Source organism: Arachis hypogaea, chromosome 2 (assembly GCF_003086295.3).
Source record: "Arachis hypogaea cultivar Tifrunner chromosome 2, arahy.Tifrunner.gnm2.J5K5, whole genome shotgun sequence".
NCBI lineage: Eukaryota > Viridiplantae > Streptophyta > Magnoliopsida > Fabales > Fabaceae > Arachis > Arachis hypogaea.
In genome coordinates, this window is record NC_092037.1 from 87,544,491 (window position 1) to 87,565,827 (window position 21,337).

Below are 21,337 nucleotides of genomic sequence, written 5' to 3' on the forward strand. Positions count from 1 at the left end.
TCTTTAAATAGAGTTCAAATATACTAGGGGTGTACAGACCCGGCCCAACCCGATCCCGAACACTTTAGAAGCTAATTTGGTGTGATTTCATCGGATTTAGAGACGAGTAAGGGTCTCAAAAATAAATCCGGTCATTATTTCGGGTTGGGTCCGGGCCATAACTTGGGTCACCCAAAGTCGGCCCAGTGGCCCGATCATCATACACAATTAATATTTTGTGTTATTAGTGATGGATCATGATTATTCTTATGTGTAATATAAGTATTGTAAACCTTAATATTTTGTGTTTTTAGTCATTATAAGACTATAAGTTAATGTTTTATGTTTAGAATACATAAGATTTTAGACTAATGCATAATATTGTGTTATTTGTATTGATTTAAATATTTGGTATTATTAGACAATATTAGTATTGATTGTGGTTTTGCTTTAGTATTGATTGTGGTTATGCTTTAATTTTAAAGAAGGGTTAGTTTTTGTTATATTTTTCTAAGTGAATTTTATCATGTTAAATAATGGTTGGAGTCTTGGAAATTTGGATATTTTTACATGCTAGCTTACAAGAAGGTATCAACGTAATGTAATGTTAACGGCCCGGTTTTCACTCGGTATAATTGTGGCCCGAAAGTATATTGGTTTCATCGGATTTAGGGTCGGATAAATAGATTAGGTGTGTATTTCGGGTCGGATCTGGGTCTCATCCAACCCGACTTCACCCGACCCATGTGCACCCCTGAAATATACAACAGATTCATCTTTATTTTGTTATACCAAGAGATACTGTAAGGAAAAAAAAGGCTAGTTACTTTTCAATTTTCATATACCAAAATAACTTACAAATTTATCTACATTTGCTGTTATTATTTTATTATTCATGTACGTTTGCATGATTCTACATGTGATTGACTCAGACAAAAAACGAGAGAGACAGAAAAAGCATGTTCAATCTGATTCTGGCTCCAACTATATTACATGTTAATAATGGCAAGTGACAAATTTTGATCTGGCAACCACATCTATACTTTTCTTGGTTAATCTAATAAGAAGAGAAAATACGCTGTGGAGTTACATGCACCAATCTAACAAAAATGTTCCGACATTATATACCAACCAAAAATTTCCCAACAATGAAGATGGAAAATGCAAAAATAAAAAGAAATAAAAAAAAAGTGGGAAAAAGTCACCACTCACCACAATCCCCATAACCCACAATCAAAATCTCAGATTGGAAGGGTAATAAAACTCTTATCACAATGCATTTTGAAGGAACAAACTCAGCTCAGCTTTTGCTTCTCTAAAATATAATGTTGGACTCTGATGACATATTCCTCATTGATTTTCACATACAATTGGCACAATTTTCTATAGCACTTCAAGACATGTCTATCTATGTTATCTTCATATCATTCATATAGTGCTGGTACTGTAAACACAACAATATAGAGACCTGAAACATAGCAAAATGATCACCTTGGTTATTACCTCTCCCATCAATTGTTAAATAACACACCAATTTAGACTTTGAAATGGCTGTCAATTTAGCATATTTCATCAAACCAACTCATTTGAATTGATTGAACAGGACTATAGATTCAAATGAAGAATCATTTGCTCCAACAGACTGATGAATAGTGTTATTTGAACATCTGGTGTTTATGGGACACAAACAAGATCTAAGGGTAGAAACAAGATTTTAATTGAAGTGGAGACCATATTAAAATTGAAATGGTAAACCAGGTGTTGGCATGGAGTAAATACTTATAGAAGTTGAAAAATATTTTCCTAACAGACATTATTATCAACACTGATAACTAGGCTTCAATTTCACAGTTGCAATGGCCATAGGTTAATGTAGCAGCACCCATCAATATAATCCAGCATCCACAATTTTAAAGGATAACATTAATAATTCTAGATAAAAAAAAATGACCTGAATTAGAACCAATGATCTATATATAATTATATATTTCAAGTTCAACATTCCAACATACTCAAGTTCGAAACAACACACAGAAAGAATTTGAATACTAAAAAGAGTCATTGATGCTATGTGGCACAGTATAGAGTTCAAGTCCCACAGACATTGAGAGTTTGTTCTATTGATTGTTTTTTATTAGTTCTTTTTCATATTTATGAGTGATATCATTCTCCACTCTCTTCTATCGTTGAGTAAGTAATAAACTATATATAACAAAAATAATAAGAAAGAATATTCAAGTCAAGTTACTGTAGAATTGCTGCTGATTTGTCCCAAAGAAAAAGAATGACAATGAGGAGAAGAATATTGAAAACAAGTGACAAAAGAGTATAACCAGATCTTTCAAACACAATCCAAGCAGCTAGTGTGACCAACAAAACTCCTTTTTTCATCATTTTTTCATATTTTGACTGTTCTTTTTTATTGCATTCATTAGATTTTAGGTTTATTTATCTAATTTAAAGTTAAAATTATGTTTTAGAATATAAATTTGTAGACTAAAAATTCTTTTTTATGCTTATGTTAAAAAAAGACAAAAATAATAATAATAAAAATTTTGCTTCATGCGTATATGATGGGATTTTTTTATATTTAAATTTGTTGAGTTTAGGAAACAATAAAATTAATGATGATGATAAACATTGTTTTTGGTTGGGTTAAAAATATAATTGGATTTGATCCTTGGATTAGTATTGCAGACTCAAAGTAATGGTGCAGTCCAATAAATTACAAATTGGACAACAAATCAGTAAGTGGATAATCAAAGCCATCATGCATCATCAAGCTAATCCAGTTTATTGTTCTCATAAAAGGAAAAGCATATAACTAAGGGCGGAGCTCTAGTGGTTCGGATAATGCACAAAGAAGAAAGAAAAGTTCACTTTTTCGCTAAGCATCAAAGAAGAAAAAGATGCTTCACTTTTTTATTAAGCACCAAATGAGAAGAAAGGAAAGCAAATCAAGAAAGTTGGGTTAAATCAAAATCAACATGCACAAATTAAGTATAATCAAAAGAGAAAAGGTAAAATATTTTCATTAACATGCAAGTCAATTATTTGCTGATTTCTCCTTTCCTTTCCACAACCATTTCGAGTAATATGAAGAACGTGGTACTATGGTAGCTACTTTACTCTGCTGTGATCTCAATGACTAATATTGAAACTTGAGGCCAAAGCACAAGGTTGATGATTTTGATTTATCAAACCCATTGAGGATCTATTACCAATGAAGTTGCATTGCTTAACTCTGATTTCAAACCCCTAATTTTCTGGTCTGATTGAAGAAAAAGAAAAAAAAAAGACATCAGCTAGCTCAAGATTCAAGAAGTTGACTTAGTTCTAAAAAACCTTAGAGCTAGCTATAGGACTCAGGGGCGTTTGAAAAGTTTCAAAAATAATTTTTTTGAATTTTTGACTTATGAAAAGTAGTAGTATTAATGTCTGGTGCAATTTTCAAAACCAAATACAGCCTTCTAAGAAGCTATTTAGGAACTTATAGAGAAGTTTAAAAAAACGACTTCTCTCATAATAAAAAACTTTTATCACATTTCTTTTAAAATAAGCACTTTTAGAACTAAAAACCCAAATACAAAATAACTTATTTATAAGCTACTTTTAATATAGTTATTTATTGTTTAAGCTATTTTTTCAAAAGGAACTTAATCAAGTTGTTTATCCAAACTGGACCTCAATACAAAAAGAAAAATGACTTCAGTTGGCAAGTAAGGAGAGTGAACTAAGATTTGAGTTTCATTGAGAGCTTCTCTATAATAGTTCAACATTTTCGATAATTTTTCTGTATCAAAGAAATATCCTACCAAAATGAAGAACTACACTTGAGAGTGCTAAATCCATTTCATCTTATAGCATCAAAGCTATGCAAGATCATCTCCTTCATGGTTTATTGCTGAATATTCTGATTGTATGTTGTATCTTTCTTTGTTTCTATTTAGTGGTAGAAGGCATATAAGTGAGGCATTAAGAGAAAGCTATTGAGAGAAAAGGCAAAGAAAGGTACTTGAAGAGAAAAGCCAAGATTTATGTCTTATCTCTTTAGATTGTATTTCTATTTTGTATCATGTACTTGTAAGGTATCCCTTGCTAAGTTGGATAAGCACTTAGTGTGTTGAGAGTCTAGCAAGTAACCTAGCAAAATCAAGCTTATGTTGAAGCTTTGTTTGTCCCTGATAGGATTAGGTTGAATCCTTGAAAATTGGTGTATGTATTAATACTTGAAAAGATAGTAAAAATTTCACCATTATTGTGGTGGAGATTGGATGTAGGTTACATTGCACAAAGTAACTGAACCAGGATACATGGCTGAGTCATCTTCTTCTTCTCTGCTCTGATTCTGTTTTCATAATTTATGAGACAGAATAAAATTGTCTCTTGCGTAATTAATCTCTCAGTCTAAATAGAAGCAAAGTTTTATTTTCTTATTTGAGGACTTATTATTCAAGATTAAAAGAAAGTTATAGATTCAACTCCCGTTTTCTAGGCCATCAAGAACCTTCAATTGGTATCAGAGCTTGGTCCTTAAAGATCAAGCTTCATAGCTTGGAGGAAAGATCCAATGGCTAACAACTTGGGTGCAAATGCTATAGCATACACTCTTATTGAGGGTCAATCAAATAACAAACCTCTTTTCTTCAATGGGAAGAACTATACCTACTAGAAGAAAAGAATGCCGATCTTTATTCAATCCATTGACTACAATATATGGAAGATCATTGTGAATGGTCCTCAAGTTCCTACCATGACAAGTGCGAAAGGAGTGGTGACTTCAAAAGAAGAAACCGAATGGAATGAAGAAGACAAGAAGAAAGTAGAGTTAAATATCAAAGCCGTTAACTTGATGTATTGTGCTATTAGTTTCGAAGAATATCGGAAGGTATCTAGATGCAAGACAGCAAAAGATATTTGGGATAAACTCCAAGTCACTCACGAAGATACCAAATAAGTCAAAGAAATAAGGATAGATATATTGCGAAAAGAATATGAGATATTTTCTATGAAAGTTGGAGAAACCATTAATGAGATGTTTGAGAGATTTTCAATCATCGTAAACAACTTGAATGCTATGACTATGACCCACACTGAACAAACTCTTGTGAGAAAAATCTTTAGAAGTCTTATAAAAGAGTGAAAAATAAAAGCTACTGTTGTGCCCGAGAATAATAACCTGAGTCCTTTAACCTATGATCAGTTGAGAGAAAAACTTCTTGCATATAAAACCACACACACCAACCAAGACACAAAGAGAAAAGAAGTGACCCTATAATCAAGGATTGAGTCATTAGATGATGATTCTAATGATAGTTTTTCAGATGATGAAATTGTATTTCTTGCTAGGAGATTGAGAAGACTAACGAAGAGTAAAGACAAGAGCAATGGATCAAGTTCAAAGAAACAAAAGAAGGATCTAAGCAAAGTCATCTATCATCACTGTAACGAGGCAGAACACTTCAAGTTTAACTGTCCTAAACTCAAGAGAGAGGATAAGGCAAAGAAAGAAAAAAAAAGAAAATGCTTATGGTCTCATGGAAGGACTTAGAGAATGATTCTGATGAAGATGAAGATTCTGAATATGAAGCACAAATTTGTTTTATGGCTGGTCATGATCAATGAGATGAGATTTGTCTAGCATCCAAGAAGAAGAAAGACATGTGGTACTTGGATAGCAGACGTTCTAGGCACATGACGGGAAAGTCAACATTCTTTTTCAAATTCAACAAGTATGATGGAGGATTTGCGACTTTCGAGGATGACGGTAAAGGAAAAATCATTGCTATTGAAAAAGTTGGTAATGATCTATCTACCTTCATTGAAAATGTTTTCTTGATTGATGGGTTGAAACACAATCTTTTGAGTATTAGCCAATTATGTGATCATGATTTTTTAGTAATTTTCAAAAGATTAGAATGCATTGTTGTGAATGAAAAATCTAATGAAGTGTTGTTTGTGGCAAAACAATGTGATAATGTGTATGGTCTCACTTTAGATGAACTTAAAAAAGATGTGATAAGTGTTGTTTGTGGCATAAAAGATTGGATCATGCTAGTATGTATCAAATCAACAAGCTAGTAAAAAAGAATTTAGTGAAAGGTCTTCTTAAAATCATGTTTAACAGAGACATCATTTGTGATGCTTGTCAAATAAAAAAACAAACCAAAAGTTCATTTAAATTTAAGGAAGACATTTTTGCTAAAAGATCCCTTGAATTGCTACATATTGATCTTTTTGGTCCAACTAGAACTCAAAGTTTAGGAGGTAAACAATAGGGTTAAGTACTGTTTTCGTCCCTAAGGTCTTGGGTCAAAATCAAAATCGTCCCTGACCTTTTTTTCGTATTAAAATCATCATCAACAGTACAAAATGTTATAAAATCGTCCTTTTGTCCATAAATATTTTTTAGACGATTTTTCCCTAAAAAAACCTCCCCTTCCCCACTAATCCCCAACCCCCTTCATCATTATCACCGAGTCTCTTTCTCTCTTTCTTTCTCCTAGACTCCTACTCTCCCTCACCAAATTACTTCTAAAAAAAATTAAAAAATAAAAATAAAAAACAAAAGAGGCAGAGAGCATTTAAAGTTGAGAGAGAAAAAGAACCCTAGGAGGCTTGGCGTCGGGATGAGTGAGAGGAAAAGTAGAATTGGAGTGGGAAGTATTGTGATCAGAGGAGGGGTGTTCGATGGGAGGCCTTCGAATTCATCCTTATCCAGAAATCGAAGGTGGTGGATGGCAGTTTCGGGAGATCAGAGGGTGCGAGTTTGGGATCGAGTTAGGGATCGATGGGGGTACGAGGAGTGAGGTCAGTTGTAAGAGGTTGGGAAGGTGGAGAAAGGAGAGTGGTGGGATCGATAGAAGCATCTTCGAGTTCATCGTCTTCAACTTCAAATCCCTCAACATAGAGGCGCTGTGACGTATTCTGGAAAGGGAGAGGCGGCGCTTGTAGTGGCTGCTGGCTTTCAACGGACGGCGACGGTGGGTGGCAGTTGGAAAGAAGAGGAATAAGAAAAGAAGGGGAGGAAGAAGGAGGGTAGAACCGGCGCACTGAGAGCGGCGGCGGCTAGAGGTTGATGGCAGTAGGTTCTCGCACCATCACTTCCTTCCTCCTCTTTTCGTTCTTCCTTTTTTTATTTTTGAAGAACATAAACATCATTTCTTTTTTTAATTTTTTTAATGTCTGTTGTTGCTGATTTTGGATTTGAAGTTGCAGTTGATGATTGTTGAGTTGTTGTTAAATCTGAAATTTCTGTTGATTTATTTTGTGGATGTTGTTGTTGATTCATTTTGTTGTTGCTGTTGTTGAAAGTGTGTTGCTGTTGCTGAATTTGGTTGTTGTTGTTGCTGAATTTAGTTTGTGGGTGGGTGATAGTAATTTAGGATGATGAACAAGTAATAGATAGAAAGAAGGTGTGATGGTTATGATGGCAGTGGTGATGGCAATGAGGAAAGAGAGAGGGAGAGGGAGAGGGAGAGGGAGAGGGAGAGAGATGCGTAGAGAGGATGATGATGATGATGACGCAAAAGTTGGTGGTGAGGGTAAGGAGGACTTTTTTATTTTTGTTTAAGGGCAAAATTGTCCGAAAAATATCATTTATGGACAAAATGACAATTTTATAACGTTTTGTAACGTTGAGGATGATTTTAATACGAAAAAAAGGTCGAGAACGATTTTGATTTTGATCCGAAACCTTAGGTACGAAAAAGTACTTAACTCTAAACAATATGACTTAGTTATTGTGGATGATTATACAAAATTTGGTTGGGTTCTATTTTTTGCTCATAAAAATACTATTTTTTCAGCCTTTGAGACTTTTAGCAAAAGAATTTTAAATGAAAAAGATTTGAAAATAGCTTCAATTAGAAGTGATCATGGTAAAGAGTTTGAAAATCAATTTTTTGAATCTTTTTGTGATAAATTAGGAATTTCACACAACTTCTCTTATCCAAGAACACCCCAACAAAATGGTGTTGTGAAAAGGAGAAATAAAAGTCTTTAAAAAATGGCTAGGGCCATGTTAGTAAAAGTGAAGTTCCTAAATTTCTTTGGGTTGAAGCCGTGAACACGACTTGCTACATTTTAAATAGAACAATCATTAGAAAATTTTTGAAGAAAATCCTTTATGAGCTTTGGAAAGAAAATCTACCAAATCTGAATTACTTTCATATTTTGGATGTAAGTGTTTCGTTTTAAACACCAAAAAAATTTTAAAAAAATTTGATCTAAAGGCTTATAAAAGTATTTTTGTTGTTTACTCCACAACTAGCAAAACCTATAGAGTTTATCATCAAGATGCTTGAATTATTTATGAGTCTTTACATGTTACATTTTGTGATTCTAATGTTGTTCCAAATATTATGAAAAATGTTGATGCAGGTAATTAAGTAGAAGGTTACATGAATGAAGTCCAAGATCAAGAAAAATCTGAATCTATGCATCCTACTCCTGACTCAGCTGATGTAAAAAATTCTATAAGAGGCAATCTCATTTTATCTCCTACAACTGGTGAAATTTCTGGGAATATCAGTTTTAATGAACCAAATTTGTCCGAATATGTTCCTAAATCTCCAAGACCACGTGAATGGAGATTTCTAAAAAACTATCCATAAGAGTTTATCATAGGGAATTCATCTCAAGGTGTCACCACAAGATCCTTTTCTAAAGAACAACAATGTGGCATTTCTTTCTGAAATTGATCCTCAAAATATTAACGAAGCTCTTGGTGATCCTTCTTAGGTCAAGGCCATAAAAGAAGAGTTACAACAATTTGGGAAAAATTAAGTGTGGATGTTTGTACCCGATCCTATTGGGAAGAAAGTGACTAGCACTAAGTAAATTTTTTTTGAACAAATTATGTGAAGATGGAAGCATAGCAAGGAACAAAACAAGATTGGTGGCTCATGGATATGAGGAAGGAATAGATTTTGATAAATTCTTTGCATCAGTGGCCCGAATAGAAACTATAAGGCTTTTCCTTACATATGCTGCCCATTGTGGCTTTAAACCTTTTCAAACGGATGTGAAATGTTCTTTTTTGAATGGCATCATTGATAGAGAAGTGTATGTAACACAATCTCTTGGTTTTGAAAATAAAGAATTTTCAAACCATGTTTTCAAGTTTTCAAAAGTACTTTATGATTTAAGACAAGCTCCAAGAGTTTGGTATGAAAGACTTAGTTCTTTCGTTTTGAAAAATGATTTTCAAAGAGGTACCACTGACACTACTCTCTTCGTTAAAAATTTTAATGATTCGTTCATCCTAGTGCAAATTTATGTTAATGATATAATTTTTTGTTCAGCTGATGAGTTCCTTTGTGTTGATTTTGGTAAAGTAATGACTAGTGAATTTGACATGAGCATGATGGGTGAACTTAACTTTTTTCTTGGACTTCAAATCAAACAAACTTCTAATGAAATTTTCATTCATTAAGAGAAGTATGCTAAGGAACTAGTTAAGAAATTTAGAACGGAGAATGCTAAATTCATGGGCACTCCCATACACCAAAACTCAGTTGAAAAATGATGAAACTTAAAAAGATGTTGATGAAACTAGGTATAGAGGAATGATAGGTTCTTTTATGTTTTTTACATCCTCTAGACCGGACATTGTGCAAAGTGTTGAAATTTGTTCAAGATTCCAATCTCAACCAAAAGAGTCACATCTTTCTGCAGTTAAAAGTATCATTAGATCCGTTCATGGCACATCCAGTTTTGATTTTTGGTATCTGGTGCACAAAATTTGAAATTGCACAACTTCACCGACAAGTGCACCGGGTCGTCCAAGTAATACCTCAGGTGAGTCAGGGTCGATCCCACGAGGATTTTTGAATTGAGCAAGAAATAGTTATCTTGCTGGACTTAGTCAGGCAAAAAGTAAAGAGAGTAGTTTTTGAAAGTGCATAAAATACAATAATAAAGAAAAGTAATTAAAGGTTGGCGAAGAGATAATATATGGAAGCAGTTAAAGTCTCGAAGCTGTTTATCTTTCTAGATTAACACTTCTTACTAACTATTTTAACAATGAATGATTCATTTTATGGTAAACTGTAAGTGATTAAACCCTAATTCCTTAGCAATTTAATCTCCTCTAATTCTCATCAAATGCCAGGGTTAGTGGTCATTCAATTTGAACGAGGGTGAATCTCATCATTCTAGTTTATACCACAAAGGCTCTAATCATTCCAGATCCCGGCTGAACAGATATTTTCATGTCCCCAACGAGTTGTGGATTAGTCGTCTAGGAGATATATTCTCAAGCTGTAGTTCAATACTATCCCGCTAAGGACTCGCAAGAACTCATGTAGAAAAAGGGCCATACTTCCGTTCCACCAAGTTTCATTTAAATTGAAAAACAAAAATACATCTTAGAATTGAATCAAACATATATTTAAATAGAAAAGTAATAATATTAATGCATAGAAATAAAAAGAGCTCCTAACCTTAACCAGGAGGTTTAGTTGCTCATGACTTACAGAGAAAACAGAATAAAAGTAAAGAAGATCTGTCTCCCCTCCCAGGAGGCATGATCCTCAAGAGTGAGATACTGGTGTTCAGCACCAAAATAGGCATTCAAGGCCGAAAAGGGGTATTTTTGGCGTTCTTGTGGGCGTTCAGCACCCAAAATGGGCATTCAGTGCCGGAAGTTGCCTGGCGTTTAGCGCTTAATTTGGTAGTGATTCTAGAAAAAAATATAGACTATTATATATTGTTGGAAAGCTCTGGAAGTTAGCTTTCTAACACCATTGAGACTGCATCAATTGGATCTCTGTAGCTCAAGTTATGCTCATTGGAATGCACGAAGGTCAGGGTTGATAGCATTTGCTATCCTTTCTTCGTCTTTGCATAAGACTCTGCCAAATTTGCCAAAAATTCACCTAAAATCATAAAAATACAACAAAAAATCAAAGTATCATCCAAAGATGAATTTTGTACTAAAACATACAAAAACTTAATAAAATCTAACTAAAAACAATATAAAAACAGCTAGAAAAAGGATATAAGATATTCACTTATCAGTATCCTAGGTCTAATGATTTTTCTGCAGTTGGGTATTGCGATGCAGATTTTGCTGGAGACAGAGTGGATAAGATAAACACTTTAGGAATTTATTGTTTTTTGGGCCGATCTTTAAACTATTGGTCAAGCAAGAAGCAGTCCACCATAGTCTTTTCCACTGCTGAAACTGAATATATTGCTGCCTTGTCTTGTTGTTCTCAATTATTGTGGTTAAAAACTCAATTAGTCGATTACAAATTGAAAGCTAAAAATATTCTTTTATTTTGTGATAGCACGAGTGCTATTAATATTTCAAAAAATCCTTTTTTGTACTCAAGAACAAAACATATTGAAGTGAGATTTTACTCAATAAGAGAATATGTTCATAAAGAGAATATTGATATTCAATTTGTTAAATTGGAGAAATGACTGGTTGATATATTCACAAAATATTTGGTTGAAGATAGGTTTTGTAAATTAAGAACAAGTTTAGGCATACTCAATTATGAATTCTTGTTTTAACTTTGCTAATGTGATGTTTGAAGATTTCGTCTTACAGGTCGGCATGAGACGTTTCTAGGCAGTTGAAGAGCTCTCAACTTGGAACGTTGACTATGGTCTTTGCTTTTGAAATTAAATTCAAGTGGGCCAATGTTCTTTCAGATAACAAGTGGTCATTTGTATTTCCTTAAACACAACATTTTTGGGCCTAATATGAGTTGGTTTATATGTAAGTGGGTCTCATTAGTTTTTGTCACACATTAAGATCTTTTTCACAATCTTTTTTGTCTTTTCTGCATTTTAAACAATTATCTTTTTCAACCATAGGTCAAATCCTTTTCAAATCAAGTTGTCATAGGATTTTGAACTTCTCTTGTTCCAAGAACTGTTTTAACTCATTGCAGTTGCAAAACAAAAACTCTTCATATATCTAACTTGCCTCTTTATATTTTTCATTTTCATCATTTCAATTTTTTAAAAATTTGCAATACCCATATGTCATTAAGATGAGAAAGAAAATCGCTACCCATAGAGGCATGTTCACTCATAAACTTTATAGAATTTCTAAAAGTTCTCATGCACCTTTCCACACTCACATTCCAATACATTCTCATACACTCTCTCTTTCTCCATCCCCTCCTCACTTTGAATTGATGGCTTGCACCAAGACGACGGTGCGTCGTCTCTTTTCTTCTCAGGTAGCTAAACCGTCAAGTGCTCCTTCTTGTCCAAATACTTCAAAGAAAAAGCGTCATGTGATCGAAGAAGAGTATCGTGATCCTCTGAGATCCAAACCTAAGTCTATTCCTCAATGTTCTCAGAGAGGTAACCATCGCATCTCACTTCGTTTAGTCAAAGAACCCCCAAATATTGACCATTTTGCTTTCAAATCTCACTTTGCAAACTTTCACTCTCACTTCAACTCTCATCATTCTTCCTCCGCTATGAACTTTGAGTTTTATAAGGGAGTTGTTGTTCACCGTCTATTATGTCCTACCTATCTTGCTGATTTGCCTACTTTAGAAAAGAAAGGACTTTATTTTGTGAAAAATAGTGTTTTTGGATTGGAATCATCTTTTTAAAATAAAAAAGCCTGTCTATCCTAACCTGGTCCATGAATTCTATGCTAACATGACCTATCACGATGAAAGTATTCATTCTTATGTCAAAGAGCATGAATTAAATTTGAATAGTAAAACTATCTTTGAAGCCCTACTCTAATGTTGGAGTTAATGCTTACACTTCAGGAAAATTGGATGAAGGTTTAGGCCTTTCATACCAAGATATCCTAGTTTCTGTCTGTGAAAATATTTCTCTCATTGATAGTCTTATCCCTAATCACAAGACTCTAGGTCCTATCCGTGCACAACTCCATCGCATTGTAAACCACATAATCCTTCCTCAAAGCGATTCATATCAAAGGGTTTCATTTTGTGACACTGGTGTTGTATGCTATCATTATGAAAATTGATTTTTTTTATTTAATGATGAGGCATAACTGTATAAAGAGTGACAAGAATGTGTCACTTTCTTATGGCATTTTTTTAATCTGTATCTTTGAATCTTTTGGTGTTGACCTGACCAATGGAGCACTTGAAAATAGAATCTCTTACTTAAAAGGGAGTGGTGCAGTGAAACAACAAAAGAAAGAACCTATCAAATCTGAAAGAGTGGTCGTTAATGATGAAGAAAAAGAGTTTGATGACAATCCTCCTCAATCCACCACTAGAACATCAGCATCCACGGGGCACAAATTCCTTCTGTCCGGAGTGGTAAAGGATGTTCTGTAGCAATTTGTGAATTTGTTTAATCATCTCATCTCCACAAGCCAATAAGAGAGAAAGCTTACCATTTGAAATGAAAATACTTTGCACAAGTCAATGGATAGAGTGACAGTTCTTCTGAAGTATGTAGATAACATTCATGAAGATGATACCATGGCTATTGATCAAGAAGAGCCATTGGACACTGAGGATGAAGGCTCGGATGCCTATGGATATCTCATGTTAAATACTTTTAATTTTGTTGCAATCATTTTTATAAGACAATTGAGTTTTAGCTGCTGTTTTATTACTTTCTGGATGATTGTAACTATTTAACTAAACCTATTCGATTTATTTAGTTATGCTATCATTTACTTCTAATCCCTCTCTTGCAGGTTTGGACTATATTTCCTCTTTTGATGACAAAAAGGGGAGTAGTTAGTAATAGTTGTAGCTATGAAACATTGGATAGATTGCTTTGCTATTAAATGCTTTGCTGTGTGTTTTGCAAATTAATTGTATGCTTATCTGTTGGCTCATGTTACTTGCTCATGAGTGATGCTGTTCTCTACATGTGCTACTATAACTTATGTGTGTTTGTTAAACAGCTCACACTAAGGGGAGTATCTTTTATGAAAGAAAGGGGAAGCAGATCACATTTGAAATGGTATCATCAAATGGAAGTTTTTAATCTGAATTTTGTATTTTATTCTCTTTATTTTCATTTTAAATGATGTTTGTCAACAAGGAAGAGATTCTTGTGTTTAGAAAAATAAAATTAATGATGATGATAAACATTGCTTTTCGTTGGGTTAAAAGTCCAATTGGGTTTGATCCTTGAATTAGTGTTGCAGGGCCAAAGTAATGGTGCAACCCAATAAATTACAAATCAGACAACAAATCAGTAAGTGAATCATCAAAGTCATCATGCATCATCAAGCTAATCCATTCCATTACTCTCATAAAAGGAAACACATATAATTGAGGGTGGAGCTCTGGTAGTTCAGGTAATGTACAAAGAAGAAAGAAAAATTCACTTTTTCATTAAGCATAAAAAAAGGTGCTTCACTTTTTCATTAAGCACCAAATCAGAATAAAGAAAAGCAAATCAAGAAAGTTTGGTCGAATCATAATCAACATGCACAAATTAAGCATAATCAAAAGAAAAAAGGTAAATTGTTTCCATTAACATGCAAGTCAATTATTTGTTGATATTTTCTTTCCTCTGAGTAATATGAAGAAAGTGGTGACTACATTACTCTACTGTGAATTAATGGTTAATATTGAAACTTTGGGTCAAAACACAAGGTTAGTGATTTTGATTTATCAAATCCATTGAGGATCTGTTACCAATAAAGTTGTATTATTTAACTCTGAGTTCAAATCACTGATTTTCTGGTCTGATTGAAAAAAAAAAAGACATCAGCTAGCTCAAGATTTAACAAGTTGACTTAATTATGAAAAACCTTAGAGCTGGCTACAGGACTCAATACAAAAAGAAAAATGACTTCAGTTTGCAAGTAAGGAGAGTGAACCAAGGTTGAGTTTCATTGAGAGCTTCTCTGTAATAGTTCAACATTTTGGATAGTATTTCTCCATCAAAAAATATTTCGCTAAGATGAAGAGCTACACTTGAGAGTACTGAATCCGGTTCATCTTATAGCGTCAAAGTTGTGCAACATCATCTCCTTCATGGTTTATTGTTGAATATTCTGATTGTATGTTGTATCTTTTTTGTTTCTATTCAATAGTAAAAGACATATAAGTGAGACATTAAGAAAAAGCCATTGAGAGAAAAGGCAAAGAGAGGTACTTGGAGAGAAAAGTCAAGATTTATGTCTTATCTCTTTAGATTGTATTTCTATTTTATATAATGTACTTGGGAGGTATCCCTTGTTAAGTTGGGTGAGCATTTAGTGTGTTAAGAGTATAATAAGTAACCTAGCCAAGTCAAGATTAGGTTGAAACTTGGTTTGTCCCTAATAGGATTAGGTTGAATCATTAGGAATTGGTGTATGTAATATTTAAAAAGATATTGAAAAAATTCTACCACTGTTGTAGTAGAGATTGGATGTGTGTTGCATCGCACAAGGCAGCTGAATTATGATACATGACTATGTCATCTTCTTCTTTTCTATTTTGATTCTGTTTTTCACAATTTATGAGACAAAATAAAATTTTCTGCTGCATAATCAATCTCGCAGTCTAAACAAAAGCAAAGTTTCATTTTTGGTTTGAGGACTTATTATTCAAAATTAAAAGAAGGTCATAGATTCAATCATCCCTTTTCTAGGCCACCAAAAACCTTCAAAACTAAATAAATATAATATTTATAAAAATACGTAAATAGTAGAGTATTTATCGAAATGCACAATATGTTGTATCCCGAGTATAGTGTTAAAAATCACATTAAAGATATATCTCGTATACTGAGTATCCGAACTCTAACAAAAAAAAAACAAACCTGAAATAAAAACAAAAGCAAGAAACGAGTATTGAGTACTCGAGATACACTTTTAGATAAATTTTTTAGCTCAGTATCGGAGGTATGTGTATAGTCTTAGTACTTGAAGATACGTATATTATTGTAATAATTTAACTATAATATTACATACTTGTATTATTGTACTCGTATGGTTAATTAAAAATATTCATTTTTAAAAAAATAATTTAAATTTTTAATTAAAAAATTAATAATTTAAAATTTAAAAATTATCTCAGATATGTGCAAAACCTTCTTATATGTCGATATATAATGTTTTGAAAAGTATCGTGTTGATTTTATTTTTATTTTTCCATTTCATCTAATGTTATTTAAATAATTTTAAATTTTAAAATTATAAAATATCTAATTTAAAATTTAAATGATTATAATTTAAGCTAATATTTTAATTTAATCCAATAAAATAAATATAATCCTATTATTATATTAATTATTTATATGTACTGCTAAATTAAATTTTAAAAAATGACATTATTAGATTAAGACATGCGCGTATAGAAATAAATTGGCTACACTCTAGGCGCATGACTTAATAAAATAATGTCATATATCTACGATTAAATAATGTTTAAGAGATAATAATTTTATTAAATATAGTATTTTTTTAATTATAAAATATTCATTTAATGTTTATAATTATATTTAAAATTTTTTTAAAAATTAATTTGACAATACTCATAAATAACTATATAATTACAATAGTACGAGCATGTTTATTTTTATTAGAGTAAATTAAATTGCTAATTTAAATTTTAAAATTATTTAAATAAAATTGAATGAAGTAAAAAATAAAAATCAAATCAACATAATTATGTCCAAAACATATATTGATGTATGAAGAGGTTTCGCGAGTGCTAAAGCAGTGTGGATGTGAAAAACGCCTTGTGCTGTGATGATCTGGAACAGATACCCACCCAAATAAGCCATTCTTCGAATACCCAAATTACAACATGAGTGTGTCTTTAAAAATTGTTGTTGAGTTTTTTTATGCTAACTCTTAAATTTGCTGCTCACAGAGTAGTGAAAAAAAGATGGTGTGAATTTTTTTTTATGGGCAGACGTTGTAGAAGATAATGAAAATTTGAAAAATGATGCAGCATATAATAATGAAGAAGTGAGTGTGAGTCTTGCTTTGAGAATTGACAATTTGGAGGCTGAATTAAAGACTCAGAAATATATAATACAAATGTTAGGATTGTTGATTTTTTTTTCTTGTTAGTTGTTGTTTTAGCTGTGATGGCAAAAATGTAACAATTGTATTTGAAAGTATTTGTTTATGAATGTATGGGCACTCCTCGAATTATTGGTGTGGTCTGTGTAGATAGATTACAAAAATAATAACCAAATTGAATGAATAGAACAAGTAAACTGATAATAGCAGATTATGATTATAATTAATACATTGTCAATGGACCACATAATGATAAACACCATAACACAACCACTAGAAAGAAACACAAGAAGATCTCTAAGTTTAAAGGATTCTAAAGTATATACTACCAAAAGTAAAAATAAACCATACAGTCTGGTTATGTACTATTCTTGAATGTAAATAACAAAAAAAATAACTAATGCCCAAATTCTATATATAACCAAACATCAGCAGTTAGTACATCCAATTATTTAGTGTTTTTCTTTCTTGGTGCTTTGAACCCTGAAGTTGGAACAAACTTCAAAAAATTTGCCAACCTAAAAGATGATGCTGCACTTGATCTTTGCATGGGATCAACAGAAACAGTTACTAGTGGTGGTGGGTTTCTCCTTTTGGTTAGTAATTTATGTGGTCTTTTTGTTATTGTTGGTGGTGGTGCCTGGGTAAAGTTAGGAAACTAGTTTGAATTAGTGTGAACAAAGAGCAATAACAAAAAAGTAAAAAATAAATGTTAGGATGAATTTTTACCTCATCTTGAATTCCACCATAGTTTGATTGGGATAAGTCAATCTCGGCAGCTTGGGATGCAGCCACTGGTGATGGAAGGTTGTCTGTAACAGCCACATGAGAAGAATTTTGGATATCTGCATCAGGAGGAGCTTCAACTACTTATGGTGCCTCATTGGCAGTGTTGCTTGCTTTAGCTGCAGTGTACTCCGAATAGGAGTAGCTTTGGACTTGGTAGCCACCACAGCAGCCGCTGCAACTGCACGCGCAATAGCAACCTCATCAGCTCTCTTCTTTTTACATTCCCTCTTGGTGTGACCCTTTACTCCACAATATGTGCATGTGAATGGTTTTAACTGTCTCTTTAGACTAACAGTTGGCTTAGCTTTCTTGTTTTCATGAGTACTCTCATCAACATTCTTTCTTCTTGTGGTTGTCAATTTTTCTGGTTTCCGTTTAATGTTAGGAGTTTGTGGTTGATTGTAGATTGAATTTTCTCACTGGAATTGGCCTGGGAGAGGATTGATGTGATGTTCATAGGTCTTCTTGTATGACTCTATTGTGACCAAGGAGTGACAAAAATTCTCGAATCTCTTGTTCACCCGTGTAAAAGCAGCATAGGCATAAACACAGGAAATCCCTATAGTAAATTAATCAAATCCAGTTCAACTCCACACCAACTCACATAATAATTGAATTAAAGCCAATTATAATGAAAATAAAAATAAAATTAGTGTAAAAGTTAATAATATCACCTGTTAACATCCAAAATTGGTAGGTGCAAAATCTTTTGTCTAGATCAACAACCATGTTTGTTGAATATCCATGGACCTCAAACTTTTTATAGTCTTCATCTCCAATCCATATAGCGACCCAATTCTTTGATTCTTTCCTAATCTTTTCTACTCGGCTCTGAATAACAGGAGGAAGTTTCTCGACATGGTTGTTTAACTTTACCTTATTCTTTGCAATCGATCTCATAACCAACATCCTTACCTCTTTAAGCAAAGTAATGATTGGCTTGCTCTTAGCCTCCTTGATTCATGCGTTGAAAACTTCACATGCATTGTTGCAAATATTATCCAACTTTGGCCCATAGCTAAATTGAGACTTTGTCCATGAATGCCTCGACCACTTGTTAGGTATGTCCGTGCTTCCTCACTCATCCTCTTTATCTTGTCCATATTATCCATAAAATCTTGGAATATGGTTGACCTAGTAGCATCCCAAAGGAGTCTCCTCAACTCAAGATCCTTCCACTGTTTGTTCCTAGAAAATCTAGTTCCACCTCTATATCTGATAAATCCTCAACAATTATATCATCAACTTGCATAATAGTATCTTTTCCTATCTTCTCCTTTTCTTTAGCCACGTCTAATGTCTTTTGAACCTTCTTGACCTCTTTTCTAATTGGTTGCAAATTTTTTGTAACCAATTCATCATTATTGCTAGAGCCGGCCTCCTGCACTGGGACATAGGATGTATCCTCCGAACTCCCATCATCACTTGTTGATTCATTTGTAGTTAAATCCACATGAAGATGTTTCTTGTCTTTGTTAGTACTCTAACATTCCTTTACCTGAGATCTTGTAATTTTTTTAGGTGGGTTAAATTTGGGTTTAGTTTTGGAAGTGAAGTTAGACTTGGATTTTGGTTGAGTTTTGTTGGGCTTCAGATTCTGGTTGGGCTTTGGAGTTGGCTTTTGGTTATGATTGCCAATGGGAGTTGGGTTGGGCTTCCTACTGGGTTTTGGGTTGGGTTTATGATTGGATTTGGGGTTCTTAGGATCACTGATGGAATTGGGGTCATTAGTAGAATTTGTGGTGGGGGGTCAACAGTAGGTTTGTTTGGGATGAGATTTGGGGTATCAGAAATTAAGTTTGCAGTTGATTTGTTTAGAATTGGGTTTGTAGTTGATTTGTCATCTAGAGTTTGATTTGAAGTATCTTCAGGTGTGTTCTTGTTAGTCTTTAAGTCACCATCAGAAACCTCTTGTGTTCCATAATCAAGTAACATCACAGCTCCTTTTCCCTCCAACAGTTCAGGTGTGAAAACTCCATGTTTAAAATAAACATCAACTACTCCATCATTCCTCTGTAAATGGAAACACATCTTCCTTAATTCATCATCACTGGTCAGAGTTCTCAGTCCAGCCTCCAAGCTCTTGCCTGGAACCAGCCACCAGCACTTAAGTACCTTATCATACCCCAGTTCTTGAAATAGTTTTTTCACGAAGAAAACATCAAGTGTATCCTCATCTAAATTTCCTAAGCAACTTCTATTATCAGGTGAGTAAACCAATATTTCATCAACATTCTTCTTAAATGTTCCACCATGATGGAACATGATATCCAACAATTATTTCATCTACACAAAAAAAAGTACAACAATTTATCTAATGTACACTATTAATAATACAATCAGCAAACTACAATAGAACATAATCCAATATTGTTTATAAACATATAGAAACACTCTTATTTTCTGTGTAAAAATAGAGCATTCTGAAAACTCTTACCCACACCACCCGGTGCAAAAAATCCTAGATAATAATATGGCCTCAATGATTTTTCATTAACCAACACGAAATTCCCAAGTCAAATCCACACTATAAAAAATAAATAAAAAATATTTTATTCACTGTATGCCTACCTCTGTGTCAGGGGGCTTTGCGAGGAAGCTTTGCTCCTTTCTTCACCGATTTTGAGCCAACAATGAGCAGGACTCGACGGACTCAAATTTGCTTCACCATAAAACCCTCACTAGGACTTGCAAATGCCAGGATATAGAGCTTTCAGTTCGAAGAAGATGAAGAAGATGAAGTGACGAAGTGATCTCTTTGAATATGGGGGTTTGAACGGCTCATTCTAGATTTTAAATACCCATTACAATTATTGATGAATCTACTTGCAACATCAAGCATGGCAGTTTGAAGGTTGAGCTGCTCATCCAAAGTTGCTTAATAATTTGGGATGAAGTTCCAATGCTCAATAAAATGTGCTTTGAAACACTTGATTGGACGCTAAGGGATCCTATGTCAGTTATCGATCAACATAAGATACATCAACCATTTGGTGGTAAGGTTGTTGTTCTAGGAGGTGATTTCAGACAGATACTTCCGGTGATTTCGAAAGGAAGTAGACACGATATATTGTCATCGTCTATTAACTCATCCCATATGTGGTCATTTTGTAAGGTTCTGAAACTGCATACGAATATGAGGCTTTTAACGTCTTCTTCGGATCAATATGAAGGTGAAATGAAGAGATTTGCTAATTGGATACTTAATGTTGGAAATGAAAATATTGGTTTTGTTGTTAGTGATGAATCAGAAGTTGAAATTCCAGATGATCTATTGATTACAACTACTGATGAGCCTCTCTCTCATTTGGTAGACTTTGCATATCCAAATTTGTTGCAAAATATGTCAGATTACAGGTATTTTTAGAGTAGGGCAATTTTTGCACCCACGCTTGAGAGTGTCGAGAAGGTAAACGATTTCGTCTTGACAATCTTTCCAAAGATGGAAAAGGAGTATTTATGTTTGACACAACATGTTAAGCTGATGAGAATGAAGATGTACAACAAACGTGGTTCTCACAGAGTTCCTAAATGACATCAAAGTTCGAGACTACCCAATCACAAGTTGACTTTAAAACTAGGAGTCGCTGTAATGCTACTGCGAAACATAGACCAGACTTCAGGTTTATG